This window comes from Orycteropus afer, unplaced genomic scaffold, assembly GCF_000298275.1.
Source record: "Orycteropus afer afer isolate SDZICR_OR568_19922 unplaced genomic scaffold, OryAfe1.0 scaffold00575, whole genome shotgun sequence".
NCBI lineage: Eukaryota > Metazoa > Chordata > Mammalia > Tubulidentata > Orycteropodidae > Orycteropus > Orycteropus afer.
The window spans coordinates 398,677-406,331 of record NW_006922162.1 but is presented as its reverse complement, the minus strand read 5'-3'; the positions used below and the strand labels follow the sequence as shown (position 1 = coordinate 406,331).

Sequence of the window (7,655 nt, the reverse complement as noted above, 5' to 3'; positions counted from 1 at the left end):
ATGTTTCAGTTGTATGCATGTTAATGTATCATGTTAAGCACAAATATGACTTTATATCATCCTTATTTAGAGATTATATATGGTTAAGGAGATGTATACAACTGCCAAATTGACAAGGGGTGGACTGAGATAGTAGGAGTTGTGTGCCACCTTGGCTGGACCACAATTCTGTGTGGTTTAAGCAGTTGTGATGTGGGTTATTCCTATGATGAGATCAGATGTATATGTTTTGAGCAGCTAATCTGTTAAAAGGGAGTTTCCCTAGTGGTGTGGCTTGCTTCCGATATATTTATGGACATCCTGCGAAAAAGAGACACTTTTCTGTGAGATGGGATCCTGTTGTGCTGCCTACAACTGTCCATGAGTGAACAATCCACCATTTGGCCTGGTGATCTTGGATTCGTCATTTGTTGGAGTCCACAGCTGGTATACTTCCTGCCAACCTTGAGCTCATCAGCCCCTGCAGCTGCGTAAGTCAGGAAAAACCTCCAGTTTGATATTTGATCCAAGAACTTGGGACTTGGCCAGGTTCTATAAGTGTGTGAGCCATTTTCCTAAGATAAATTTCTCTTTCTTTCTATATATGGAAGTTTTACTGATTTTTCTTCTCTAGAGAACCCAGCCTACACAGTATCTATGCTAAGGTCTGAGGCTAAAACTCCATTTTGAATCAAAATAATCTCTGCATCAGGAATGTAGCCTGCCATTCCTATAACTCTCCACTGTACCCTGAGAAAATTACTTGGTAAACAATTACAGAAAACAATGTAGGTTTTACTAAAAAGTTTTGCTTGCTGCTTGAGAAGCAAGGTCCAAAATAATTCTCATAATAAATGTATACTCCAAATAAATTTTACAATTATGAATATCATCCCTGCAGTCATGCAAGGAGGGTCTAATGGTTGTTTTGAGACTCTATGTATTCAATTTAATGATTACTTTGTAACTTAAAAAATTTTTTAAGAAATACATGTAATCTACTAATCAGATGTGCTCTCACCCTCTTTTGTAATAATAATCTAAACGTCAACCAATCACTAAATTTTTACTGAATTTTCTTGCGTTTTAAACTCTCTGAACTGTCTTGTTCTGGTTACCTGTTGTTGTTATTTGCCATCGAGTCGGCCCCGACTCATAGTGACCCCTCCTTGGGTTTCTGAGGCAGTATCACTACGGAAGTAGATTGCCCCATCTTCCTTCCGAGGAGTGGCTGGTTGGTTTGAACCGCCAGCCTTCTGGTTAGCAGTCAAGTGCCTTAGGCACTATGCTACCAGAGCTCCTAGTGCCGCTCTAACAGGAATATACCACAGATGGGATGGCCTTAACAAACAGGAGTTTATTCTTACAAAATGACAGGCTCTAGGGGCTGGTTGAAAGCCCCTCAACCTTGGGGTCCAGCTCTGCCTCCTGCTCCCAGCCTACTGGAGCTAGAGGCATTTCTTCTCTCAGACAGCTGCTGGCTGCTGAGGCTGAGAAGCCCCAAGGTTGACAAAAGGCACAGTCCCAATGTTACCAAACCACACGGCAGTCCATTGTAAGTCCCAAGGTCGGCAGAGCATAGCAGGCTGTTGAACAACGACATGGCTACATTCAGGGTCCAAGCGTGCCATAGGCTAGAGAACATTCCCAAGACTTCTCCTTAAATACAGGAAGTAGACCACATTCCCAAAGGCAGCTACTCAGCTGCTTGTGGTAGATCCTACCATGGAGTTGATTGCAGTCTCATCATCGGGAATAACTACCACCAGCTGCCCAGCCACTCAACCAGGCCCAGCCAAGTTGACACACAAACGTAACTATCACATGTCTCCTCCTTGGATCACTTAATTCTGGACTTTGTGATTCTCAATTTTCAGATTGTCTTGTCTTGTAATAAAAGCTCATTAATTTCAACCAAACTTTGCCATTTTACTACAACAAACATGAGTGCAATAGGTTGTATCCACACAGCTGTATAAAGGGTAAGATGTCTTTCTGTCTTTGCAATCTCTTTAGGGGCTTGCCTATGATGCATCACCAAACCAAAAACCAAACCCATTGCCATGGAGTCAATTCTGACTCATAACGACCCCATTTGGGTTTCCAAGGCAGTAAATCTTTATAGAAGTAGACTGCCCAGTCTTCCTTCCACCAAGTGGCTGGTGAGTTTGAACCACCAACTTTTTGATTAGCAGTCAAATGCCTTAGGTACTATGCCACAAGAACTCTTATGATGCATCACATTCTGGTTTAATTCTTACTCAAAAGTAAGTCTTTTCTTTGTTTTCTATTTTTGTGGAGAGGTTTTCTGGGTTGGTAGTAGATTTTGGTTTTAGTAACTTTTCCCTAACACCTGCCACCAGGTCCAATCCAAAATGGCTTGGACTTCCAACTGCTCTGTTTCACTTTTGCCCTCTGTACCCTTCACTCCATACAGCAGCCAGAGGGATACTTGAAAACCAGATTGGATCTTACTGCATCTGTACTCAAAACCCTTCTGTTCACTCAATGTCAATCCAAAGGTGGGCACTAGGCCCTTCTTATTCTCACTCAGTTCCACGTGTGCTGGCCATTTTGCATCCCTTGTAGGCCTTTGCATCTGCTCTTCTCTACCCTTGGACCCCTCCTTTTCTAGATATTTTGTATGATGGTTCTTTGACTTTCTTCAAAGCTCAGCTCAAAGGCCACATCAAAGTTCTTCCCAACCATCCTCATCTCTGTTGTTGTGTGCCCTTGAGTCAATTCCAATTCCTAGTGACCCTATATGACAAAGAACTGCCCCATACAGTTTCTTAAACTGTAATCAAGATGTGTTAATTGTCACTGGTGACTGGAATGCAAAAGTTGGAAACAAGAAGAATCACCAGTAGGTGGAAAATTTGGCCTTGGTAACAGAAATAGTGCTGGAGATCACATGATAGAATTTTGCAAGACCAATGACCTATTCGTTGCCAATACCTTTTTCAACAATGCAAATGATGGCTATACACGTGGACTTTGCCAGATGGAATACACAGGAATCAGATTGACTACATCTGTGGAAAAAGGCGATGGAAAAGTTCAATATCTTCAGCCAAAATAAGGCCAGAATCTGATTATGGAATAGACCATCAACTGCTCATATTCAAGTTCAACTTGAAATTGAAGACAATTAAAAGAAATCCACAAGAGCCAAAATATGACCTTGATGATATCCCTCCTAAATTTTAGAGACCATCTAAAAAATAGATTTGACGCATTGAACATCAGTGACCAAAAACCAGAGGCATTGTGGGATGACATCAAGAACATCATCCATGAAGAAAGCAAAAGGTCATGAAAAAGACAGGAATGGATGTCAGAAGAGACTCTGAAAATTGCCCTTGAACAGAGAGTAGCCAAAGCAAATGGAAAAAATGACAAGATAAAAGAGCTGAACACAAGTTTTCAAAGAGCAGCCTGAAAAAACAAAGTAAATTGTTATAATGAAATGTGCAAAGACCTGAAGTTAGAAAACTGAAAGGGAAGAACATGCTCAGCATTTCTCAAGCTGGAAGAACTAAAGAGGAAATTTAAGCCTTAAGTTGCAATATTGAAAGATTCTATGGGCAAAATATTGAATGATTCAGGAAACATGAAAAGATGGAGGGAATACACAGAGTCACTGTACCAAAAAGAATTGGTTGATGTTCATCCATTTCAGGAGGTAGCATATGATCAAGAACCAATGGTATTGAAGGAAGAAGTTGAAGCTGCATTGAAGGAATTAGTGAAGAACAAGGCTCTAGGAATTGACAGAATACCCATTGAGATGTTTCAACAAATGGATGCCACACTGGAGGCACTCACTCGGCTATGTCAAGAGATTTGTGTGGTAGTTATGTTTGTGTGTCAACTTGGCTGGGCCTGGTTGAGTGGCTGGGCAGCTGGTGGTAGTTATTCCCCATGATGAGACTGGCAATCAACTCCATGGTGGTATCTACCACAAACAGCTGAATAGCTGCCTTTGGGATGTGGTCTGCTTCCTGTGTATAAGGAGAATCCTTGGGGATGGTCTCTAGCCTATGGCATGCTTGGACCCTGCATGTATCTGTGTTGTTGCTCAGCAACCTGCTATGCTCTGCTGACCTTGGGACTTACAATCTATTTAAGTCAATGGCCTGCTGTGTGGTTTGGTAACATTGGGACTGTTCCTTTTTTACTTGTCAACCTTGGGCTTCTCAGCCTCAGCAGGTAGCAGCTGTCTGAGTGAAGAAACGCTTCTACCTTCAGTGGGCCAGGAGCAGGAGGCAGAGCTGGACCCCAAGGTTGAGGGGCTTTACCCAGCCCCTAGAGCCTGGAACTTTGAACTCGGACTTAAAGCCTCCAAACTGTAAGAAAATAAACTCCTGTTTGTTAAGGCCATCCCATTTGTAGTATATTCGTGTCAGAGTGGCACTGGTAACCAGAGCAATTTGGAAGACAGCTTCCTGGCCAACTGACTGGAAGTGATCCATATTTGTACCCATTCCAAAGAAAGATGGTTCCACAGAATGTGGAAATTATCGAATAATATAAATATCACATGAAAGTAAAATCTTACTGAAGATAATTCAAAAGCAGTTGCAGCTGTATATTGATAGAGAACTTTGAGAAATGCAAGCTGGATTCAGAAGAGGATGTGGAACAAGGGATATCATTGCTAATGTCAGATGGATCTTGGCTCAGAGCAAAGAATACCAGAAAGATTTTTGCTTGTGTTTTATTGACTATACAATAAGCAGCCAATCAGTTGAAAGGGAGTTTCCGTAGTAGTGTGGGCTGCTTCCAATATATTTATGGACATCCTGGGAAAAGAGACACTCTTCTGTGGATCGGGATCCTGTTTTGCTGCCTGCAACTGTCTGTGAGTGAACAATCCATCATTCGGCCTGATGATCTTGGATTCATCATTCACTGGAGTCAACAGCTGGTATAGCCTGCCAACCTTAAGCTCATCAGCCCCTGCGGCTGCATGAGTCAGGGAAAAGCCTCCACCTTGAGGTTTGATCCAAGAACTTGGGGCTTACCAGCTTCTATAAATGTATGAGCCATTTTCCTAAGATAAATTTTTCTCTCTTTCTAAGCTTTACTGGTTTTGCTTCTCTAGAGAAGCCAGCCTAGCACAGTCATGTTGTCAGAAGAGACCATTCCCTGGAGAAGGATGTCATGCTTGGTAAGGTGTATTGTTGTTATGTGCCATGGAGTTGGACCTGACTCATAGTGCCCCCTCCTTGAGTTTCCGAGGCGGTATCACTATGGAAGTAGATTGCCCCACCTTCCCTCCGAGGAGTGGCTGGTGGGTTTGAACTGACAGCCTTCTGGTTAGCAGTCAGGTGCCTTAGGCATTACTCTACCAGAGCTCCCTGGTGAAGTGTAGGGTCGACAAAAGAGGGGAAGGCCCTCAACGAGATGGATTGAGACAGTGGCTCCAGAGATGGGCTCAAGTATAGCAAGGATCGTGGAGCTGGAGCAGGACCTGGCAGTGTTTTGTTCTGCTATGCATAGGGTCGCTATGAGTCTTGGCGGACTTGATGGCACCTAACAACAACAATCTTTATGGTAAATCACCAGGTCTTTTCTCTCCTCCAGAGGAGCTAGTGGGTTCGCATGGCAAACCTTTTGTTTAGCAGCTGGGCGCTTAACACTGTGCCACCAAATTCCTTCCATCTCTCTCTACTCCCTTTTTGTGTTTTACTTTTTTTAATTTGTTGCCAACTGGTAGCAATGCAAATAATTCCTGTTTGAGAGCTAAACCATGGATTCCTGTTCATAGCAATGCAGATGAAATTTGTTAGAGATGCAGGTGATTAATTTCCTAGAAAAAGATAACCCCAGAGTAGAAACCATAACCTCTAACTCGCAGCTTATTATCCTTAGGATATTAACCCTTTTTGCATCTATTAGCAACTTTTTTTCAGGAATCCTTTGTGGACTAATCATATTTTAAAAAAATCTTTGTTCTTAAATTTTTATACTGGTCATAACATTTTACAGGGTCCCTCATTAATAAGTTGAATAAAATATTGACAAGTGTTCATTTTAAACTTGTGTTAGTCATATATTTTATTTTGAAAATTATGCTTCAGCAAAAATCACCTCAGTGAGGTCTCACTTTACCTCCCCTATCTGAAAATAGAAGTCCTCCACCATTTCACAGTCCTACTTTGCTTTTCTTCAAAATATAAAGTCCTTATATTTCTTTAAGGAGCTGTGGTGCCATAGTGGGTAAGGTATTTAGCTGCTAACCAGATGGTTGGCCGTTCATAAACCCACCAGCTGCTGGGCGGTAGGAAGATGAGGCAATTTACTTCCGCAAAGATTTGCAGCCTTGGAAACCCAATGGGGGTCGCTATGAGTAGGAATGGACTCCATGGCAGTGGATTTTTGGTTATATTTATTTATGCCCTTGTCTCTCCAATTATCGAGTGAGTTCCCTTAAGACAGGGGCAGAAGCTTGTCTCTTCATCGCATAAGCCCAGTGGGCTCTGTATTATGCTAGACTAAATTTATTATGTATAAATTAAATAAAATATAAATATAATAAAAACTCAGTGAATAAGTAGATGATTGAATGAATGACTGTTATCAAATTTCAGAAGGAATTCCACAACCAACCTGGAGGGCCAGGCCAGCGTTGCTCTGGAGTAGAGGAGTCTAGGATTTTCCCATTCGAATCTAAAGCACTCCAGATGCCTTTTCACTCTTTTGTAAACTGCTATGCAAACACAACCTGATCTTCTTTTAAGCCTTGCGTACCGGCCCTTCCAACCTGGCCCGCTGCCGCTCTGTGGTCCCCCAATATCTCCAGTAGTGGTTGTGTGGCTTCACCGAGCACAGTTAGGCAGAAAACTCTAATAATAACGATGATGCACAGCGGTTTCGAGCCTTTTTGGTTTACTGGGCTTGTTCTCCTGTTTTCCTGCATTGTCAGGGGACAGGCGCCTGCGCAGTTGCCACGAATCGACCCGGTTTTCTAGCGGGATAACGCTACCTCCTCAATGTGGATTTGATTTCCTCACCAGGAGAGCAATTATTGGCCAGTGATAGCTGTATTGCAGCTACGGCTTCTAAAAGATTTCTTTACTCGGTTATTCTCCTGGCGGAGCCAGGTAACAGCCTACCTAACCAGCAATGTGGAACTGCAAGCCAAGTGAGACAGGAAATAAATACTACAAGAGCCGCGGGATTGTCGGGTGTCAGGATGGCCGAGTGGTCTAAGGCGCCAGACTCAAGGTATATACCTTACCCGCGGGTATTCTGGTCTCCGCATGGAGGCGTGGGTTCGAATCCCACTTCTGACACAACCCTTTTAATTTTCTCTATTCAGGGCCCCCCCCCCCCAAACTTTCTTAGTTGCCGTTTGTATATTTTCCTCTGGGAAGAGATCATAACGTAGACATCCCTATTGTGACTGTCCTCCACTGCTTCTTTTAACGTATCTCCAGCGGGTGATTTGTCGCCACAGCGGCAGAGAAGAACAGGTATTTATATTGGAGGAGAAGAATTTACGTCTTGCGAAATCCATCCAATCATATTAACAGACGTAATTTACATCATACATTATAAATTTAGTCTACCATAATACAGAGGAAGCTTGTATGTCTTCCCTGGTGGTCTAGTGGTTAGGATTCGGCGCTCTCACTGCCGCGGCCCGGGTTCGATTCCCGGTCAGGGAA

At 42.8% G+C, this 7,655-nt stretch overlaps 2 non-coding genes across 2 annotated transcripts; both read left to right on the top strand.

The window, feature by feature from the left end:
• Positions 1-7,174: 7,174 nt before the first annotated feature.
• On the top strand, positions 7,175-7,280 carry TRNAL-CAA. The gene is made up of 2 exons: positions 7,175-7,212; positions 7,235-7,280. It is a non-coding gene; the product is annotated as a tRNA-Leu (tRNA).
• Positions 7,281-7,583: 303 nt separating this feature from the next.
• Positions 7,584-7,655, top strand: TRNAE-CUC. The gene has a single exon. It is a non-coding gene; the product is annotated as a tRNA-Glu (tRNA).